The following is a 23,929-nucleotide window of genomic DNA, read 5'->3' as shown; positions in this document are numbered from 1 at the left end:
CAAAGGAAAAATATAACTAGATTTTGCCTCTTGAATATTGTCATAGAATACCAGAATGCTATAGTCTGCAAGTAGTGAAGGTTATTCATTGAAGACAGATACGAAGTTCCAGATGGTAAATAAAACGCTTTCTAATCAATTTTTACTTATGCCTACTGTAAAGATGGTGCCTTAGTAAGCAAAGAGTACAACACACTATTGAGTGGCATCTAACATTTTGACAAATTGTAAACAAGCATATGGCTACCTGCTTGCCATCTTCAGTATTTCAATCAGGCTGTGGTTAAAAGTATTAAGAAAGGGTTCTTATAATAAGTATAGAAAGGACTTAGAAAGATTAGAATGGTAAGAGTTTACATAAGGGGAATTTTTTAACATAAGTGTCATTATAAACATAATTTTCATGCAATCCATGGCTGTGTGTGGGCATAAGTTTGATGGTTTCCTTAAATTCTGTACATGACGCTTTAAAAGAATGACTCCTTTAAGAAAAAATATTAAAACAAATAACCAACCTTTGGAAATCTCTCTATTCTTGTATTGGAGAATAAATGCAAATATTTCATAACTGAATTTTTAGATGAATTTTGAAGCCACATCTTCCCAAAGTTGCCTGAAGAGTTATAGGAAAAAAAAAAATGATTCGACAATTCATTCCTAACACTTCTCCTCCATATTTCATATCCTGTCTAATGGATTTTATGGTGTTCCTTTTGAATATTTGCAGTCATTATCTGGAAAATGTAAATGCTTTGAACTGTGCTGTTAAATGAATGGATTATTTTCTATATTTTAAGCTAGCTCATATGAAGAAACATTTTTTTTATTTTTTGAGGAAGATTAGCCCTGAGCTAACATCTGTTGCCAATCCTCCTGTTTTTGCTGAAGAAAATAGGCCCTAAGCTAAGATCTATTCCCATCTTCCTCTATTTTATATGTGGGACGCCTGCCACAGCATGGCTTGATAAGCAGTGCGTAGGTCTGTGCCCAGGATTCAAACCCGCAAACCCCAGGCTGCCAAAGCTGAGCGTGGGAACTTAACTGCTGTACCACCAGGCTCACCCCATGAAGAAATATTTTTGAATACTGCCAGCAGGATTCTTTAAAAGGAGATTTATCGCTTCTGAATAGCATCACCTTTATGTAAACACAGTGTTTAATTAAAATTATTTTTTAAGGCTTTGCACACTTGTATGATTTGGGGTGACCACGTTTCTTTTATATCTTTGCTGTTTGTCCCATCCCTGTTTGCCCTGTTCTGGAGCTCCCTCCTTCTGTCTCCTAGAGTTTGGTCCTGCCAGTTAAGCATACAAGTTAGTCTTGACTCTGCAGTTGGCTAAATCACCCAAAAATATATGTTTTTCTCCATCTGATGGCTTTAATCACATAAACCTATCATCAGACTCAGAGCCCAAATAATTTGAAACTTACTATAGATATCCACTTTCTTCATTTGTAATCCTCCTCCCAAAACTCAGAATTAGAAATTCTAGCCCAGGAACAGGCTTCTGCGTTACAGAAATTGTTGTATCTAAATTGCTCAAAAAGAAAAATACCACACTACACAGAAAACACATTTGTTCTTAAGACCCCTGCTAACATATGTTGCTTCTTTGTGCAAAATAGGACTCTCCCCTCCCCACACAAACGCGCATACCTCCCCTTGAATGGATGCAGCTTTGCGGTTGCACAATTATTTTTTAAGGAGAACGCACACTAGATTTCTGCTGCAAGCGCTCCTGAGCTGGGGGTCCTATGCAGGCACTCAGCATGTTCAGTCCTGTGCAAATTGCAGTGTCCAAGTGAGAAGATGTGGGGCTTGTTTCTAAAAGGAAATGTGTGCTGACTGGATTGGAAGCTGGAATAAATCTGCATTTACAAAATACAAAGTGCCTAATTTTTAAATTATACTGACAGGTTTAATTTTGATTATATTACGAATGCATGCTCATTTTAGTCGATTTTGAACATATGGAAAAAAGGAAAAGAAAAATCACCTGTGTTCTCAGAGTTGGCCATTGTTAACGTGAGGTTTGTATATTGTTTTTACTTAAAAAGAAAGAACAAACATTGCTCAAGTCACTCAAACTTGTGTATATTGTAGCAGTAATTTTTAATGATTTTTTAATGTTTCAAAATGGATGTACCATAATTTACTAATCTCTAGCTGTTGGACAAATGGATAGTTTAAGTAAAATATCTTTCTACAACTTGAATTTCTGATGTTGCTCATGTGAATAATAAATTGTTTGCATTCTAATGACGTAAAAATTTCTATCCCACCTCAAGTAGGGGCCGCCACTGGGCAACAATCTTTTTCTGTTAACAATGCGTTATTATTACTATCGTAATTATAACCACGTTGCTACTGGAGAAAATTATTTTATTATGAATTTCAGTGTCTGATTCCAAGAATTAGTTTTTATCCTCCATACTACAGTTTTAAAGACATACTATTTCATGGGTTTATTTATTGTTTCAGATAAAGCCACAAATTTGTTTATTCAAAGACTCTCAAGCAGCCGGACTGCACAAGTGAGAATAACGTGAAAATCTGATTCATTTTTAATCTAAGCAGGGCTCAGTTTAAGAACATGAATACTGAAACACAAAACATTTCCGTTACAAATATTCTAACCTGCAAGAGTATAAGAGAGAAATACTACTGTCAGTGGTACTGTTCATTTTACGAGATTCCTTTGTCGGAAAAGACTCCTTAGCTGGAAAAATTATTTTTACCACTGTTTTAATGTTTACATTTATCGCACATGAAAACATTGAGCTGCTTAATCAAAGAAAAAGCTGTCTAATCTATTTCCTGCTGAATGACAAATACTGGGGTTGCAAGAGATGTTTTCCACTCCATTTAGACACAGAGTTTTTAACAAGTGGTTCCCTCTTTTAACATGTGTTAATTTTTCTCTCAGCATCCAGATTTACTGGTTACTTTCAATGAAAATTCTATTAGCTGTAAGTCATTGGTATCACTAATCAGACAGCAGCTCTCTAACAACTAACCAGGATTTCTCAGAGTAAACTGGAATAATTTTCATGGGTATGAGGAAGTAAAAAGTGACTGATATTCTTAGATAAACCATACTGTACTTATGGTACTCCAGACCTGACGCACACAAGTGACAGTCTGGCCTGAGCATCTACTGCTAATGATGCAGATGCCCAGGGAGCCAAGGCAATCAGATTTGATTGTGAGGTTCCAGGTTCCTTTGAAGAACCAAACATGGGTCTCTGACTTATGGATTTTTTCTCCAGTGCTCACTGAGACGCATTCATTCTGCTTCAAAATGGCATCAGTCACGGGAAGGTTAAAGGACTCTTCCAGGCTTCACAGGGCAGCCTTTTATTTCTGCTCCTGGGAGGTAGGTAAGTGAACAGATGCATACCTGCTTTCTGAGAAAAGTCTCTCCTTTCAGATATTCTCACTCTCCACATCCATAGAGGTGAGGGAAAGTCCCACCCACACACCTGGCAACTTGGCTCCTAAGTTGTGTGTCATTCCCTTCTATTACACAGCCAACTGAGGAGATGCTTTATTTAAGAGACAGCATAAGACAATGTTTTCTCTTTGTCTTAATTCATATCCCTACAAAGCCTGATTACTAGATCACACAGCTGGACACTCCCTCTATGCCCCTGGTTCACATTTCCTCAAATTATGTCCAGTTATTTTACTAAAGAACAATTTATGAAAAAGCCATAGGCCCACATTTCAATTAAAATTGCTGTTGACCATATCATTTATTACTTTGTTCCCAGTGACTAATGCCACTCAGGAAAAAAAGGGGGAAGGGGTGAAAAAAGTTGTTTCTCCCCTTGAATTAGTATGTTTTCCATTCTTAGGTAATGACATAGTTTCCTCTTTCCCTTGATTGCTAAGACACTCAGGTAAACTGTACGCTCACAGGTTACTCTTTTCTTTTGCTACAGGGTGTAGCTCAAAGTGGATGTTCAATAAATATTTGTATATGTATTTTTTATTGTATGCTGATTCTACTTCCTTTTGCAATGAACACGTTTTCTCCCATGATTTTCTTCCTCTGTTTTTGATAGTTTTGTTGATTAAGTTAAAATGTGGCAAGGGGGCATGGGGCTTTTGGGTGGCATGGAAACGTCCTGTATCTTGATAATGGTGGTTACATGGGTATGCACATTTGTCAAAATTCATCAGGCTGAACCCCTTTAAGAATAGGTGCTGTTTATGGTATCTAAATTATACCTCAATAAAAGTGATTTTTCAAAAAGGGGGGGTACGCAGTAAATATTCATATATTGACTACTGTTCCCCTTGGCATGCTAAAATATTAATACTATCTTTACATGAAAGGAACATATTATTTCAAAATATAATAAAAGAGACACCTTGAGACATCTTACAATTTAAAGACAGTCACTGTGTTTGGTAGCGAGAATAAGAAACTGAGTCATACAAAACAGAGGTAAGTCTTAGACAGAAAATTAAATAAGAGTAGGATCTTGGGAAATGACCCCTCTTTTTGTAAAATTGGACTCAATGGCTTCTTTCTCATTAAGGGTGCAGTGAGATTTAGCATTTCTATAAGAATCCTATAGTCAATGGACGGTAGATAGACATTTATATGTGCATTTTTCTACTGGATTAACAAAAAGTTAAATGGACAGTTTGCATAATCTCACAACATTTTTACAAATTCACATATATTAGAATGCAATGTCCATGATTCCACAGGATATGGAACATTTTAGCAGCCATCAAGTATGCCAATTCTCCAGGTATGATATCAAAAACCTGTGAGAAGCGTTCTTTGGGGTCTAGCGGTAGGGCCCAGAGTCAGGATTTTGGATGTGAGGAGTCAGAATTTGGTATTGTATACTTGGAATTTGCTAAGAGAATAGAGTTTCATGGTTCTCACCACAAAAGAAAAAAAACGTAATTATGTGAGATGACAGATATGTTAATTTTTATTATGGTAAACATTTCACCAAATATATGTATATTAAATCATTATATTGTACACTTTAAATATATACAGCTTTATTTCTCAATTATACCTCAATAAAGCTGGGGAAAAAAAAGAACTCAGGATAGCAGCTGTAATGGTTCTGAGTCATGTCTCCCACGGGACCTTCAGACCAAGTAGAGAAGAACAAGGTGATTCATTGACCACGTGTGGGTCATCCATCATCAGGACAAGGCTGAAGAGAGTGATAAATGTAGCAAAGAGAAGGCATCTTACAATCAGATTAAATACTTTTTTTAATGATTAGGAACCAAAGCTATAGATAAATCAAACCAGTTACAAATGATAACTTAAAATGATAATGGAGATATCAACAAAAGAATAAATCATTTAAGCAAGAAAATATCCCACTGAAGGCAATCTATTCACTTCGAGTCTGAGCAAGGAAGGCAGAAAGAGAAAGAAAAATGCAGTGTCACAGAGTGCAGAGCATCTCCTCATCAAAGCAGAGACCAAAACATCAAATGTTACAGAGACCCAGGACGATGAGTAATAAGAAAACACACACTCAGCTATGAACACACACACACATACACACACACCCCACACCGATGCTCCCCCACCCCAAGAGTCTTATACTTTGAGTTTGAAAGAAAGCATCCAAAATATTATTGAAACAGAAGTCAGATGTAAAGGTATTTATAGGAGAAGAAGTGGAGGCAGGGAATGTACACTATGCTTTTGAGAAATGTGATTGTTAATATTAGCTAGAGAGTGTAACAGAATTGAGGGAATACTGTTAGAGTGTGCAGACGAGCAGTTTTGTGATCTGATTGAAGAAAAAGAGCAGAGAAAGGTTGAAGTTGAGAAATGTGTGTGAAGGTGTCATTTGGGAAAGCAAGAGAGCAAACGGATATTTAAGGAAAAATGGAGGATAAAGGTTAATTTATTCATTATTATGTGGCAGTCCGGAAGACATTTCAAATAGGGCAATTATAGGATTGGGGATTGGCTCAGGAAAGTGTGGAACATGTTTGTTAATGAGCAGAATGGAATCACATAGAAATTTGAATTTCGGAAGAAAGGATGGAGGGAGGGATGTATGTTTATATGTACACTTTTGTCTTAGTGTGTTTGGAAGCCAGGAAAAAAGGAGGCAGGAGGCTGGGAGATAAATGAGGACATGACAAATATGTGGCACTAGTGAGTAGGCTGAGTTATATAACTAAGGGATTATCAGTCTTTAACAAGTCCCAAGTTCTAGTGGGACTGTTGTTGTGATGCTGTAAGGCTGAGCCAAATTGCTAAATGTGAAACAGGCAGGGTAATAGAATGGTTGCTTGAAAATCTACATTAATATTAATAGCCAACACTTCTTGAGCATTACTAATTGTCAGGCACTCTTCTAAGCAAACGGCATAGTTTAACTTATTTATTATTCATATGAGATCGGAGCTATGAATATCTCCATTTTTTTCAGAGGTGCAGAGAATTTCAGTAACTTGGCCAAGATTTCACAGCCTGTAAATGGCAAAACCAGGCATAGAACCCAGACTTCTGACTCTGGAGATCATACTTTCAACCACATCATTATTGCACCTCCCATGTTAATGAATTAATGAGCTGTTAAGTGACAGAGTTGTACTTTTTCTTAGGCAACTCTTCAAGGGAATTTTCAGCCCTGCAAGGCAGCAGATGCCTCTCAGAGGTCTGGATAAACATGGCCATTCCCTTTTCATCATCCAGAGCTGGCCTTATGCTTTCTGCAAGGTAGTGACACTCATTCATGTTCCTTTCTGCCTCCACATGCCCAGGTTCACATTTTCTGCCTCACGTTAGCTTGGGCTGGGGTCAGTCTCATTCATTTCTTTTTCATAAATATCCAATTACTTTCCAGGATGCTATAAGATTAGAAAACTCATTGAAGATAATGGGGGTTGTTTCTGTTATCTATTCTTGTGTAAAAGACCACCTCAAAACTTGGTGTCATGAAAGGACAACCATTTATTATTTCTTATGCTTATGTAGTTTTGGAAATGATTGGCTTTCCTTAAGTGATAGGTAGTAATAGTTACTAATACTTATCATCATCATCAGCTGCAGCAGCATCATAATATAAACAATCTACAACCAGGTATTGGAAAACCTATACCTCTTCTCTTCCTAGCACCCCAACACCCTAGTGTCAAGAATGTGAAATGTGGGAAATCTCACAGGCTGATCTTCCAAGGTGACTCCAACAATGTTTCAACGAACTTAGCCTGCTTGGTATTGTAGAGAGAGCAGTGGTCCACATATAAAATGACTTGAGGCCCAGTCTTGGCTCCACCATTTGGTAGCTATGCTAACTTGGGCAAATCCTAGTCACTTAAATTCCCTGAGTCAATTTCTTAATATGGATACTCATCTCACTAGCTGTTACAGTATGGCTATGATAATCAGATTAATGATATGTGCAGAGAGGGTAAAACACTAAACCAATGATGCCTGATATGTATTGGAATCTTCCATACCATGGTCCTGTTTGAAAGGCTTTACATGCATTATATCATCTATGAGGTTGATGGTATTATTCCTATTTTGCCATTGGGGACCCTGAGACACAGAGAGGGTCAGTAACTTGCCCAAAGCTAGATAGCTCACAAGTGGCAGAGTGAGGAACCAATGAGAGAGGAGCTCACTCCTCACAGGAAGGGATCTAGAGAACCCTGCATAACTCCACTGGACGCCACTGAGGGCACAGAGTGGCTGGATCGAGTCCGGGGAGGCTGCGGGTGGGGTGTCTGCACTAGGCTGATGGGAGTAGCTGAGGGCAGCCTCGTTTGATTATTGGCTCCTCTTGTCTCTGAGGGATTGGATGTGGCCCAGGAAGACTACTTTGCCTCAGGTTTTCTCTCAAGAGGCCTCTAAGCAGTCCTTCAGTGAACTCCACCCCAAGGCTGAAACCCAACGTCTTCCCTCAGGAGCTCGAGGCTCTTGGTAAGGGATTTTTAGTCTCTTTTGGTTTTCGACTGGCTTAGTCCTTAGTGGTTTTGTTTACCTTATTAGAATTTATATCATATTGATTTTTTCATCCTATTTTTCATTCTGTAAAACAGGAAAGAAGATAAAATCTAAGAGTGATAACCTTGGGGATAGCCCAGGCCCAAAATGCTCATCCTCCAGGCCTGAGTCAGAGGCCTTAGCTGAATATTCACTCAACATCTGCTGTATCTGTAGAGAGTCATGAAACTTAGGAGTTTGGAGAATGTGAACAAGTCCATGTACAAAATTAATGCTGTAAGAAAATCAGATGATGAAAATGCAGGAAAGAAAAATGATCTCCAAAGTGTATGCACCCAGCTCCACAGGTAGCTTGACTTGGAAAAAATGCTGCTTTCTTAAAATTTGCACATTTATTAGCTCTCTAAAGACACCCATATAGTAGACTTGGCCTTGACTCTTCCTAACTTTGCCAAGTGTTTATAACGTCAATTGAAAATAAAATCCCTGATGAAAACTGAGATGCTAACTGTTTGTTATTCATTTAGCAAACATTTCTTCAGTGCCTACTTTAGGGAGCAACTGTGAAACAGCAAAGGAGAGGAGGAGGTAATCTCAAACCTGCAAGGAATTTCTAAAAGGGCGACTGTCAAATGAATAAGAATTCCAAAACCAAAGGAGTGACTAGCTCACAGAAGCCCATCGCTTTGGTGGAAATCCAGAGAAGCTGGAGATCTGCCCTGCTGAGACCATGTTGCCAAGAAAGTCCCAAGAGGAAGTCCTAGGATACAAGCCAAGGTAGAGAAAGAGCTGAGCCACTTTCCCATATATCCAGCTAAAGGAGTTAGCCATGCAGGACTAATAATATACTCAAGCCATAATTTAACTGTGACAGAGAGTCCCTAGTAAACAGAGATGATGTACCAGGTCACAAAGGTGAAATCAATGGGAGCAGAGCCCATATAGGTTGATGAGTCAAGATATATGTGTGGTGGGTACTTAAGGCAAAAATCAAGGCAGAAACTGGCACAGAAACTTTGTGTGTGCCTCTATCTTTCTAGCTGGGTATACTCATCTTCTTTGTAGTCTGTTCTAGAATGGCTCCCTTAAAGTCAAGGACTCCCAGTGTTATCCCTTCATTGATGTGGTCTACGAACAAATTAGTGGCCTGAACCAACCTGGAGGACTTTGAGAGCAGTTGTGAAGGAAATATAGTCTAGGAACTTCCAGGGGAAGGAAGCAGCATGCCAACTTCTCCATCTGGCCCTGTGACCTGCGATGAATAAGAAGAGTGGTCTCTATTGGAGGGTATATGCAGGGATGTGCCTACTGAAATAAGTAGAAGTACTAGGATTAGTAGAAAGCCCTCAAGTTTTCAGAATGCCCTCTGCACTTACTTATTTGTAGCAGAGATATTATTCCTGGCTGACCTTTTAATGGTGAGAAAAGACAGCCATTGACGCCATGAGAACATTCTTATCTTCGAGGACACCCTGGAATCTATATGGATATTTTAGGGGCTTCCACTATCAGCCTAAGGGCATCTTCCAATTTCTCGATTATCAGATGCAGCATGAAACCTAGTAGATGTGACATTAGGCTGAAGAAGGTATAGCTGTTTTTAGGGGTAAAGGATCATGTCAATCTTTCCTGTCCACTGCCCTCCATTTGGAGGACAAATGTGATTTTTAGAAAACAACATGCAAGGAAAGGATGATAATGTATTTTTGGTTAGGTGCTGTGATTGGAGTCCCACAAAATGCGGTGATAGTAGAGTGAGCTTAAACCAGTTGCACAGGTTTAGAAATGTAACCCCACTCTTATCTTCCTCACGAAGAACATGGGGTGAGAAGATTTCCTGATGTACAGCCAAACTTCCAATTCTTTCTTTTTTTTTTTTTTGATTAATCTTGAGGCTAGCATTGCAATATTATTTTGAGAAAAAGATTGAAATCCATTACAGGTTAATGCAATTAAGCTACAAGAATTAAGTTATTCAAACAGTTTTGAAAAAGTGGAATTGAATTGTTCAGTGATGGATGTATTTTGTCTTCCACATTAATTAGCTTTTAAAATTTTATATGATCCCTACCTCTAATTTCTAAGTATCTCCTAGTACAGAGACACTTATTCAGTTGATTGTAGGAATGAAAATTGTCTGTATTAGAAGTGATGTGCAATGGAGTTGAGTTTATTTAGACAGATACTTATAAATGTCTGTGGTCTGATTGACTAATTGAAAACAAAGAGTTCGTTACCCAAAAAGAAGAATTATAATGTGATGTGAGCTTACCTGTAAGAGGTGGTGAGGCTGAAGATGTTTTTTTTTTTTCAGCTGTACAGCTTGTGGTTAAGCATTGGAGATTGCTTCAGGAAAGAGATACATAAAAGTTTGATACTTCAGATAAAAGCACATATTTTGCTGCCTGGATTTGTGATAAGTGACAAGGGGAGAAGTCAAGTTGCCTTGTACAATTTACCTCATCTTGTTTCTTCCTTGACGTACAATTGCTCCTTAGTGATTTGGAGTCATTTAAAGTTCTCATCTTTCTCTGTGTAACACGTTTCTGTAGAAATTTTAAAAGAACAAAATGAACACTGCTCTTGCACTGTTATCTCCCTTCTAAGCTTGGTTATTTGTAAACATTTAGGATGAATTGCTTTTCAGAAAGTTGATTGATTGGCTGATCTTATTATGAATAAGGCCAGACAATCTATTTTATAGAAAAAGATAGCTCCATCTTCTATTTGGAGGCAACTCAACTCTTAAACCAGGCATCTCTAGTGTTCAAATAATCAAAGTTAAATTCCTTTCAGAACTCTGACTTGATAGACCTTTCAATGTGTGTTTTGATTAGCTGTCTGGCTGATTGATTGATGGGCCTTTCCTCATTGGGCTGAATTGATTGTGAAAGTGTCTGCAATAAAAGGACCATGCTGTGTATTTTGTGAATGAACTCAGCTGTTAGTCTTTTATACGTAGTTTATAACAGACTACAGATCTGTGGACCTTGGGACTTCAATGCTATGCTTCAGCTTCTTCATTTTTTTAATGAATATTTTATATATGTGATATATAAAATACACAGTGTATCAAATTTCAATATAAGATTTAGGTTTCTGAAAAAACACGTTAATACTTTAGAAGACATGACATTACTTAACTATAGCATCCATATTTTATTAAAGAAGAGTTAATATTCAATGGCTTAACTATTTCTGCAACTATATAATGATGATGATTCTCCAGTTCGGCTTGTCCAAAGACCCTGCTGGGGGAATGAGGGAAGACACTGTCTATTTGTGACTCCTATATGTTTGGGAAAGTTATTTTAAATTTTCTAACTAAACTTCCCCTGGACTCTGAAACCAGGCTGCTGAATTCAAATTCCGATTCCACATTTTGTTACTGTATGACCTTGAGCAAGTTTACATAACTGCTCTGGGTCCCATTTCCTCTTCTCTATAACTGGGATCATATTAACTCATACTATTATAAAGATTATGTGAGTTTTTAGATACCTAGCACATAATAAGTTATTATTATAACTTTTTATTATTCTTGATTACTTTAGCCTAGAGAATTGTGATTCATATCCATGAATTTCTCAGCGAGAGGGGATGTTGGCAACAAATTAGAATTCCAGAAGACCTGTTCGTCTTTCTGAATCTTACGATAGGAGTCACTGTAATTGATCATAAAAATCAAGATATTTCATCAATTTCTACTAAACAGGCAGTTATTGAGTATCTACCAAATGTTATACTTTGTGTTACTCTTGAGAGATGCAAAGACAAACAAGATGAAATCTCTTCTTTAAATCTCAGTCAAATAGGAAGCATTTGAACATCTGAGATCTGCCTTGCGTAAAGAGGTAAATATGGACGCCTAGGTAACTGAATCAGTGTGGGGCACAGTCAAGATAATCAGTGTGAAAGGAAGCTGCTTGGGCACATCTTTCAAAGACCCCACAGAGCATCAATAAAGATAGAAGTTTCATAATTGAATTTTGGTGATATTCAGGGAGGAGATAATAAAAATGCCCTCTGTCCTCAACACCCTGCAAACTTGGGGCCCAAGGTGATCTGCTGGAGGGTCATGTAATTGCCCTAGATCTATCCAAGACACAGGTCTGTTTGTGAATGACATGACTTCATAACCTGACTTAAAGATGAAGATACTCCATCAGGTAATGGGAAGTTGTAGAAGAAGTTGTCTTGATAGAATTATAGAGAATTAAAATCAGAGGGAGACATTCTAGTCTAAAGATTAATTATAATACACCTTGACTTTGAAATTAATCCTCTTCATTTTATAAATTTTACCTACATGGAGTGTTCGTGCATTCATGATGGTCAGAAGATAACTGGAGAAGGACTTTAACGAAAAACTAACAGTTAACCTAAAGAAGACAGAGACTTAACTTAAATACTTTAGATACTGAGACGAATGTTTAATCTATGTTAGATTAAGGTTAGATCTTTTCCCATTGCTTTTGTTGGCAGAAATGAACTGAAATGAAACTTTCAGCAATGAAAGACTCTGTGCTTTAGCGGAAAGAAGGTGGCTTTTAAGCCAGGCAGACGTGGATGGGGAGGTAGGGTGATGTGATGGGATGTTAAATCCTAACGTGTAATTCTATATGTGTAACTTTGGGTGAGATAGTGAACTTTTTATTCCTCTAGGACCTCGTATGTATAAACCAAAAGCTGATTTGAGGATTAGTACTAATGTGTGTAGAACACTCGGCAAGATGTCTGAGTCCCTGGCATTTCAATAGAGTCTCAATAAAGAAGAGTTATTTCTGCTTACTTAAGCCACTGAGATGAGTGTATCTAACTCTGGACTAGGGACATTCTGCTCCAAATCTATTTTCTTTGGGAAGTATTGCACGGCCTTCCATTCTGGGTTAGGCGGCCCTGATAGCTTACATGTTTTCCCCAGTGGAACGTAAGTTCTTTCAGGGTAGGAACTGAGTGTTCTCCTCTCATTGCTCAACACCTGGTACAGCGTCTGCCTCTTAGAAGTCATTCAATTAACTTTGAATGCTGAGTTCCACCCTACTTACCACTTTGGTGATCACAGAAGTTTCTAGATAATATCAAACGTGATTTTGTAGAGAGTAAAAATCTACAACCAATATAATTCCTTTCCTGTGATGGGCAGAAATAATAGATGGCATATATCTTGATGTAAGCAATGTTTTAAAATTTTACTTAATACCAATATACCTTTGATTTTTCTGGAAAATCATTTGCTTAATGGTTATTTTGCAAGAGATTATTTTTAGCTAATCTGACATTTATCTGGTACAATCCTATGATTGATAGGTACAGCGTGAGACACATTTAGGAGAGGAATTACTTTCAGGCATTATTAGTACAGTGGACCATTAAATATTACACAGTTCATTCTCCTGGCTATGGTAAAGCAACCATGAAAACTAGCTGTCTTTCTTCCTTTAAATATTTATAAATGATAGAGACCACTTAATATAGTTGAAATGCCAATTAACATGGCAAGCTACTCAAAAGTTATGATTAGCACTTTAGATGATTTTGAAAATTGAATAAATTTTCAGAACTAAGTGGGACAAAACCTCACAAATCAATGTCTTTTTCTTCATAAAAATCAATCGAAATTACAATGAGAAAAAGCTCAATTTTTTTTTTACTTTGCTACAAAATACAGAGTTGCTAAATTCTTCAAATTCTATAAGATCATAGAACATTTATTTTACTGTCCTTTAGTTCTTTACACAATAGCAGAACATGTACCAGGACCCCATAGGAGTGATAGCAACATACACTCAGGTTTTTGGCTACTAGAGGCTGTAAATAACAGAGGTACCTTTTCACTAGAGCTTCCAAATTTCACATCTTTCTTTAGTTACTCCCTTATTTTTTGGATTGGTAAAGTACCAGTAAAAACATGCTGAATATGTAATGGGCATGTCTGTAGGATACTGAACTTGCACAGCGGATTAAGTCATTTTTCTTTACTATATTTTCTAAATAATGTAATTTAATTAAGAGGAGACCTGATTATTGAGTGGAACCTAGATAAACTATTTTATTTGCTGCTGTAAAAATAGTTAAAAAACAAATTTCTGAATCTCCTGAAGTCATGGAATTATAGTTTCTGGCTTTGCTGATAGTTTTGTGCTTATTAAAATATAATAACTAAAAAATTGTTTTAGGGTCTTTTTTGTTAGAAGGAAAACATTACTATGAAAAAAAATAATCATTAATAATAAGATAATGTTTTAAAGTTTAAGAACTATCATATGCCCTATTTTCCAAGAAGTGTTTGACACTTCCTTCTCCATATAATACTTTAATAGTTTCCTTCCTGCCTCAGTGGTCACTTAGTTTTGCTCTTGACCTTTAGAACTCTAACTGGAGTGTCTTTTGGGCTCAGAGCACTGCTGTTTTCTCTATCCTACCTACATAGCACATTACAAAGCAATCCCGTCCAGCCCTATGGCTTTAATTTCATTAACAGAGTAATGGAAAAAAATATAATATCTTCTCTGAGTTTCAGATTCTTTTATTCTTTGGCATTAACTGTTGGAGGTTTAACAGGTACACCAAATTTATTATATCCAAAACAGAGTTCTTGATTCCCCGTTCAAACAAGCAACTCTTTGGTCTTCCCCATGTTGGTAAAAATCCCCAAAGTTGTCCCATTTGACATGGCCAGAAACTTGGGTGTCCTCTCCACTTTCTTTTTCTTCCTGACATCTGACTTCTAGTCTATCAAGAAATCCTGTTTATTCCAAATGGATGCTTCTCCCCAGCTGCTTAGCTACTGCCTTCATTGAGGACATCATCAAGGTTTGCCTTAGTAGTGTAATACTCCAGAATGCTTTTTCTGCTTTCATTCTTACTCTCCCCCCCACCACCTCACCCCCAACAAAATATCCAAGGAGACTTTTTAAAAGTTTAAGTCAAATTCCTTATTCAAAACCTTCTAAAGCCTCTTCTTTCAACAACAGTCGTCTCCAAACCCCTTTACTGTGGTGTGCAAGTCTCTACATGAGCTGACCTACGTCTACCCCACTCACTCATTTCCTAATCCTCTCTTTCTTCCTTATGCAACAATCTTCATTCACACTGGCCTTCTTCATCACAATATTTTCTACAAGGGGCAGATAGTAAACATTTTAGGCTTTTTGGGTCTTACAGTCTTTGTCACAACTCCTCCATTCTGCCGTTGTAGTGCACAAGCAACTATGGACAGTATGTGAACAAATGAGCTTGATAGTGTTCCAATAAAACTTTATTTTTAGGGATTGAAATGGAATTTCATATAATTTTTGCATGTCACAAATATAATATGTTTTTGTATTTTTTTCAACCACTTAAAATGTGAAAACCATTCTTAACTCATGAGCTATACAAAACAGGCAGTGGGCCACATCCGGCCCACAGAACATGGTTTGCCAGCCCCTGTTCTTGATGATCCTTAGATGCAATAAGCTTGGTCCCATCTCAAGGGCTTTGCATTTGCTTTTCTATCTGCTGGACTTCTAGATGTTTCTCCCAGCTCTTTGCATAGATTACTCCTTCAAATAATCCATGTCTCTGCTCCCGTGTCATTTCCTCAGAGAGGATTTTTCTGACAATTATTTGCTCCCTTCTCTAAGCACTTACCCTGCTTTCTGTACTTTATAGGAGCTATCATTTCTTTGAATTAAATTACTTGGCGTTTTACTTATTTAATGATCTCTCTTTCCTATGAGAATGCTGGCTGTATATGGGCAGGCACCTTATCTTTTCCTGTGCCTTTTTTCAAGTTCTCCTTATAATGTCTGGTATTTACTTGGTACTCAATTAATATTTGCTGAATAAGTGACTGTATAATCAGAACCATTGCATTTGCTTAAAAACATGAGCTTTATGGTAAAATGGATTAGGATTCAAGGTTTAATTCTGCAATTTGTTGGCTTGGCGCATCTGTCCAGGTTTTCTAAGCTTTGTAAGCATCAGTTCTTTCCATTGTAACATATGGCTAATAACGATAACACACAAGTTGGTTGAAAGGATAAAGCAGAAGATATGTGTAAACAGCTTAGACCAATGCATGTTATAAACCAATAATAGATTTTACACGAATGTGAATTCTTGTCACCTCCGCTGGACTCTAAAGTTTGAGGGTAGAGACCACATCTTTCCTGTCTACTAGGATGCTCCTGGTTTCTGGCCCATGGAAAAGTTAATAAATATTGTTAATTTAGTGAGTGAGTGAATGAATGAATGATACAGAAAGTCAAAAACTGTGAGTGTGGTAGGACTTTTGACATGTAGTGGTAGCATTAATCAAAGTAAATATGTCACATTTTGTCATATAATCATAGGAATTTGATTGCTTTAATCCATTGTATTTTGAACACTGGATTCTTGATGGTCAGCTAATGCTTGACCTCTGAAGGCTACATGAAACCCGAGATCTGGGGACTTCAGCAGCTGGTGGCAGATCTAAGTTTACCTTAGGAAACAAAAACATTTGGTTCTTTGGGAAGTTAGGAAACTCACAGGATTTATTTGTTTACAAAAAATAAGACAGTCTGGCATACTTGATATATATGATCTTCTCAGTTTCCTGCAGGAAACTTAGATTTAGTCTGTGAGGAAACTTGCAAAGCTCTCATCAGCAAAAGCAAGGATTGGCAGAGCTGTAGTCGATGCAATTGACCTTCCAAAGAGCACTCAACTGGGTCACTCCATATCTACAAGTGCAATGTTTCTGGAATTGCACTTTAAGGACATTACACCTAAGAGTCCTCTCCCGAAATTCTGACTCTCTCCATTTGCAGACTTAGACAAACTTTTATTTTCTTAAATTACTCTGAACTCGCTCTTGGTTGCCAGTAGTTTTTCTGGTCCACAATCCATGTGATTGTGATGTGATGTGAGAAGATCAATAACTCCTTTGAGGTTTTCATTTTAGTCTGAAATCATCTCATTTTCTATGTCCTATAAGTTTTCCAAGAAGAAAATTTAAAAGATGATGCTAAGCTATTAAACATATAAAATGTATATTTGAGTCTAGTAAATATGATTTTAATTAATGATTTAGGATATATCTTTAGGAAAATTTTGAATTAGATGTATTCTTTTTCTTGCCCTTGATTTTCAGTAGACATATGGGACTGCACTGAACACACCCTGGAAAGAAGACAGTTTTGAAATATGTTGTACTTAAAAAAAAAAAAAAAACTACCGGGGCCAGCCGGGTCTCGCAGCAGTTAAGTTTGCACGTTCCAATTAGGTGGCCTGGGGTTTACCGGTTCAGATCCCTAGTGCGGACATGGCACTGCTTGTCAAACCATGCTGTGATAGGCATCCCACATGTAAAGTAGAGGAAGACGGGCACAGATGTTAGCTCAGGGCCAGTCTTCCTCAGCAAAAAGAGGAGGATTGGTGGCAGATGTTAGCTCAGGGGTAATCTTCCTCAAAAAAATAAATAAATAAATAAATAACTACCACAACAATAACAGAAACAAAAGGACATTAAAAATTATGTAGGAGCTGGATAGTCATACATTCTGGGCTGTACTGCATGAAGTTCAATGTGGTCTGTAGAATATTCCTGTCCACTAAAAGGGATTTTGTCAACAAATATATTTTTGAGTAAACTTTGTTAGAAAGTAAATTTATCTGTACATTTGATTTTGATAACTTTGCTTCAAACATTGGTTAATTGTTCTTATCACAGTTTGAAGTGGAGCAACATAATTCATAACCAGATATGGTTTCCTTGAAATCATGAGAAATATATACAATATATATGTATATTTTGTATATACGTAAATAAATAGTATATATTTTTCATTTATTTGTATTTGTGTATCTATGGACATACACATGTAGATGTAAATAAGTTTCCTTAAAAATGTTTTCATTTCAAATAACAGAAAAAAGTCTAAAGAAACTTAACTGGAATTTATTATCTTACAGAACATGAAGTCTGAAAGAGAATAATCGCAAGGCTGGTTAGTTCACCAGCTTAACAATATTACCAAAGGGTTAGCTGTACTCAGAACTTTGGCTTTAACCTCAAGCTTGCTTCCACATGGTTATAATTTGGCTGCCACAGCTCCATCCTTCACTGTCACTCAGAGCCTTATTCAGGAGGAAGAAAAGAATTCTTGTTAAAAATCTTTTTTTTAATCAAAAGTTTCCCCAGAATGAATTCTTTCTATAGAAATAAAAATCGCAAGCTAATTTTTAGATAAATTCTTATCAAGGGCAATGGGATTGCTAAGACTCCATTGATCAGCCTGAGGATAGCATAACCTCCTTCAAGGTACCTCCAAGTAGACGTAGACATGGTCAGTTGATCTTTATGGCAGTTCTGCCAGCCAGGAAGACATGGGGGAAAGACTTACAGTCTTTACATGATAGCAAATCATGTCTGGTACAAATGCCAACTTTCTGTTACCCACATGTGCTATATTTTTAGTCTTTTATATTTGCTTTGAATTTTAAAATCAATATTAAGCAAATAAGGGATGGATTTTATGGATGTAAAGTTGAGCCTTTCTTATTTTGATCCTGAAAGAATAAAAGTATAAGCATTTCAAAGCAAAAGGAAACCAAAGCAGATTCCAGATTAATAAAAATATAGATATTTTAAGTGAATTGATTCTGGTATTTTTTTTTACAGTGTAAGAAAGGGTGTTATTTCCTTACTACAGGAAGAGGAGATCGAGGAGTTAAACAGTGATACAGAAGTGATTTTCAGATTTTACCTTGGCCAGGCTATTAAGTATTGTACATTTCAAAATATTCAATGAAACCATATTAAAATGCACTATTACATGACATATATTTATATACATATATGCATATATATCAGGATGATTGACTTCTTAATTAGCAAATCATATTGGAAATTTTAAAATGTTTTATTAGCATCTAATCATTGATTTACTAAAGGATGGAATTTGTAAACTAAAACAAAATGAAACAAAACAACACAAAAGCATTGTGTTTTGTGTTTTTTTCCAATCCATTAAAGATAAGATCCTCTGTCGGGTAATTTAACATTCTTTGAAAATGAATGAAAATAACCACCTGCCTTCCTGGAAACATACCTTGTCATTGTTGCATCGTTGTATAAGAGCATGATTTGATATTAACAGCTTATTCCCAGGTTTCCACTGCTCCCACAGCCTCAGTTTCAATCTCGATCCTTCCTGGTCACAGGGAAGCATGAGCTGCTGAAAAGGTCAAGATAAAAGGGATTTGGAACCTGAAGCTAAACTGCCAGGCAGGATCACCGAGTAAAACATGGAATTAAAAAAAACCAATACCCTAAACAGTACAAAGCACAAATGGCAAACAGTTATAAGAGTTCTGTATAAAGCAAAGGAATATCTTATCTCTAACCGGGGATGTTTTCTGAGCTTCCAGGCACTTTCAATGGCAGTTCACAGGAGGTCACTTGTTGGCACTGATACTGTCTCATAGAAAAGAAAAGGGAAAAAAAAGGCACCTCATGGTAGATGAAATCTCAAAAACAAGGACAACTCAGAAGCTTTGAATTTATAGCTTGCTTTAATCCATAATCTTTCTAATCCAAATACAAAATGGTATTTCAGATGATCATGTTGGTCGGTAAATTAAATGAACTGACATATTAAGTGAATGGTCTCTGTAGCTCTTCAGTAAAGTAATCTCAGCAGGAACAGGGGACTTCAGGATGCTTAAACTTCTGGGAAATATTGGCCAGTGGGAGGAGAGCTCTGGGAGCAAAGGGCTGCCTGAGTTTCACTTTTCCTGTCTCATCTCAACATCTTTCTACAGTGAAACCTGACTGCCCCCCTATTCTCGTGTCTTCAGGGATTCCCTTTCTCCTTTTAATGCAGCTAACACATAACAGAGCCTGGGTCATCTTCCTGTGGATGGCAGTAAATCTTTGTCTTGTGTAGGATCTTGTCCTTGGTAATCTTGTCACGTCTTGCTTGAGATTCCTTTTCTGAACTCTCTGGTGACCAGTTTTTGCCCTCTCATAATCTTCTCTCTGGGTAATGATCCTCTGCACAGTGCTTTGTTACATGCAGGGTCACAACCTCCACCCTGCCTGGTAATATACTCAGAAACACACACCATTCTCCAAAGCAGAAGGCCAGGGGACTGGTCTGGTGGCATAGTGGTTAAGTTCACACGCTGTGTTTCAGTGGCCTGGGGTTTGTGGGCTTGGATCCTAGGCATGGACCTATATACTGCTCATCAAGCCATGCTGTGGCAGGGTCCCACAAACAAAATAGAGGAAGGTTGGCATAGATGTTAGCTCAGTGACAATCTTCCTCAAGCCAAAAGAGAAAGATTGCCAATACGTGTTGACTCAAGGCTGATCTTCCTCACGGAAAAAAAAAAAAAGGCCAGGAGAATTAAAACTGCCATGGAGAATTGAAAAAGAAACCTGAAAGAATGTAAAGGTATTACAATGTAAAAATATTAAAAATATAAGCAAGAAGAAAAAGTAAGAACCTCTTTCACAGTTACCACTGCTCCTTCAAAGGCACCTATTCTCCTTTACAGGGTTCCACATTTCTTCTGGGTTCCCCTTGCCCTTTTCTTTTTCTCTTCCCCCTACCAGGCTGCTGCCATGCTTATCTTTCTCAGGAGCCCCTTTCAACCATTTTCTCACTCCTTGGAGTCCAGGCTTCAATCTCCAGACTTAGAAAAATAAATGAAACTTTCCTATTCCCAAACAAATCCCATTTGCATTATTCTGTCCCTGAATTATTGATTCATAGCATCTGTTCCTTCAGTAGCTACCCATGCTACCACATGAGAGTGTTCTGATGTCCAGAGCCTAAGCTAGTAATTTCAGGAGTTGAGGATACTTTTACCTGGCATTGGTTCAAGACATCCCATGAATAATGACTAGGTGTATTACAACCACCTGACTCATTGTGCTCACCCAGGTGGTCCTTTGAGGTATTAAGGAGGAGGAGACTGTCCCTCAAAACAGCTTCCTCTTTCCATCCAAGAAGACAGAAGTGGCTTCTGACCCAAGTACTGTCATTTTCAATTGCAAAATTTAAAGATGCAAAATTGCCTTTTGCAAAAAAGAAACTGCTAGACATTTTAAAATAAGGATTGTTGCTGCTACACACAGAGTTGGAAACTATTGATGTGTTTTCTTAGGTAGCAGCCTCCTTAGTATACAGATTGCTATAGCCTTATCCTTCCATATAGAGTCACATCAACCTTAACATCAACCTAGGTCTGCAGATTTCTTGTGTCTGCATTTTCATGTTTTATGCTATCGTGAGTTATATTTTAGGGATGTTCTGTTAAAAGAAGCAACTGATTTTGGATTGGAATATTTAAGAATTGATGGCACTTGGGGAGTGACATAAATTTTCTAATTTTTGTAGTCTAAGGATTTTTAAAAAATCTCCTTGAAAATTTCCTTTGGAGAAGTCGACCAAACAGTTCTCAGCATGTACTGCTGAGAACTCACATTCTGGGCCTGGAACTGATCTAGGAGTTATAAGTGAGAAACCGTTTAAATTTAAGACAAGGCTCTGGCATCAAAATGCTTCAGTCATTCTTTCTGAGGATGTCACATTCCTCATAAATCTGAATGTGCACGTCTGCAAGTCCTAAATTTATTGGGTTTAAAAGAGAGGCTGATTCATATTTTTGAAAATTCAGTACTTGAATGATGGATAACTTGTAGTAACTTTTCTGGTAAACAAATGGTATTTTATTTGCTTTCTGCAGTGAGGAGATGAACACGGTTATATGTTTGGTAAAATACTTTTAAATGTTTTTTGTACATAGAATTAATCTAATTTATTTAATTAAAATAGTCTCATGCTGGCCATCTGTGCATTTTAGTTTTATTATATTTTAATGGAATATAAAATCACGCTCAGTTATTTGTTTCTCATTTGAAACAAATATGTCTTTCTTGTTGGCACTAACATGAGTCATTGCAAAAATAATTCCTCCCAACCTCGGTTTGCACCAGTTACAGAAAATCCTCCTTTAGCATATTCTGCCTAGAGGAATAACTGTTTTCTATCTTCATGACAGAATCTATCAAAGGGGCTGTGCTTCATGGCTTGTCCAGTGATAGTGTTTCAAGAAAAACTGCTGATTGAAAATAATGTGCCAACCTATTACTGGGCATTGCTCAAGCAAACATCTTTTTAATGGCTGAGGGACACTTCATCTCAGAATAACTGTACACACATCCACAGAACTGTAGTTTGGAATTTGGCTTTCCTCAAATGGCTCCTTTGAGACTTCTCAAGATGTTCTGAAAATATTTTTTAAGAGATCATGAAAATGTGGTCGTAAATATATGCATAATCATGTCCAAATGCTGAATAACTGATAGAATATTCTATGGTGCTTCAGCAGGGCCCTTTAAAAGTTATTCAAAGGCATTCTCAGTTGAACTTTGAAAAATGTGACTTGATTTTGACAACACTTAATTATCGAGAGGAAGGCTCTTGGTTTAATAATACATCAATGGGTGATTTGACCAGAATTGTTTTTATAGTGGTGGCCTCTTATTGCCAAAAGTTTTGTGCTTCTGAACAAATATCTCATTTTATTTTAAATTACATGTACTTTAATATTAATATACATATTTAAATGCATTTGTATATTTCAAGTTTTATGTGGGAGTGTTTAGAAATTTGGATGTTATGTTACTTGAGTGTTCTGATCTAATATTCTTCATAAAACAATTTTTTGGTTTTGACTTTATCAAAAAAAGGTGTTTTATAATTACCAAATTAGTTTTTAATTAGTTTTTAATATGTATATTTGCACATGTGTATTCATGTGTGTGTACATGTGTTTGAGAGAGAAATCTCACACGTGGAGGGAAATAATATGGTATATTGAAGATTTTTAATTATTTGAGGGTTATCTTACAAAAATGAGAAAAATTCTTTATAATTTATAAAGCAAAAATACAAAAATATCATGCTATGTCAAATGAAGAAATTCTTATATTGCTCTTTCACAAATGTGTTATAAGAAACCATATTTTTAAAGATGTTAAGCCATATGGAGTCTGCATACACAGACATGATTTCACAATGTAAATACAGTTGGCTATGCTTTTGTGTGTATGCTAACAGTGCTTTGAGAGCAGTAGTTTTCAAAAGGTTTTTATGCTTTATATGCCTTAGAAGAGAAAATAAGATCCTCAACTGATGCAACGATTCACGTTATTAACTATGTTACACATAGGAATAGAGTTAAAAGATTATATATATATATATATTTTATTGTGGTAACATTAGATTATAACATTATATAAATTCCAGGTGTACATCGTAATATATTTGGAATTCTGTGTGGATTACATCATGTTCACCACCCAAAGACTAATTACAATCCATCACCACACATGTGTGTCTAAGCACCCCTTACACCCTCTTTCTCCCTCCTTCCCCTCTGGTAATCACTAATCCAATCTTTGTTGCTATGTGTTTGTTTGTCATTTTTATCTTCTACTTATGAGTGAGACCATACAGTATTTGACTTTCTCCCTCTGATTTATTTCACTTAATCTGATATCCTCAAGGTCCAACCATGTTTTCACAAATGGCCAGATTTCATCATTTCTTATGACTGAGTAGTATTCCATTGTGTATATATATCCCACTTCTCCTTTATCCATTAGTCCCTTGATGGACACCTAGTTTGCTTCCAAGTCTTGCCTATCGTGAATAATGCTGTGATGAAATTAGGGGTGCATGTCTCTTTATGCATGTGTGTTTTCAAGTTCTTTGGATAAATACCCAGCAGTGGAATAGCTGGATCATATGGTAGATCTATTTGTAGTTTTCTGAGGAAACTCCATGCAGTCTTCCATAGTGGCTGCACCAGTTTGCACTCCCACCAGCAATATACACGGGTTCCCTTCTCTCTACATCCTTGCCAACACTTTTTGTTTTCTGTCTTGTTCATCATAGCCATACTGACCCAAGTAAGGTGATATCTCA

The 23,929-nt window shown here is 36.9% G+C and overlaps 1 long non-coding RNA gene across 1 annotated transcript; it reads right to left on the bottom strand.

The window, feature by feature from the left end:
• Positions 1 to 4,938: 4,938 nt before the first annotated feature.
• On the bottom strand, positions 4,939 to 19,919 carry LOC139079859 (uncharacterized). The gene is made up of 6 exons (XR_011533832.1): positions 19,335 to 19,919; positions 19,040 to 19,165; positions 10,418 to 10,504; positions 10,231 to 10,304; positions 9,116 to 9,210; positions 4,939 to 5,190 (listed from the first exon to the last, which is right to left on the bottom strand). It is a non-coding gene; the product is annotated as an uncharacterized lncRNA (long non-coding RNA).
• Positions 19,920 to 23,929: the final 4,010 nt, after the last annotated feature.

This window comes from Equus przewalskii, chromosome 27, assembly GCF_037783145.1.
Source record: "Equus przewalskii isolate Varuska chromosome 27, EquPr2, whole genome shotgun sequence".
NCBI lineage: Eukaryota > Metazoa > Chordata > Mammalia > Perissodactyla > Equidae > Equus > Equus przewalskii.
This window is presented reverse-complemented; position numbering and strand designations above follow the sequence as displayed.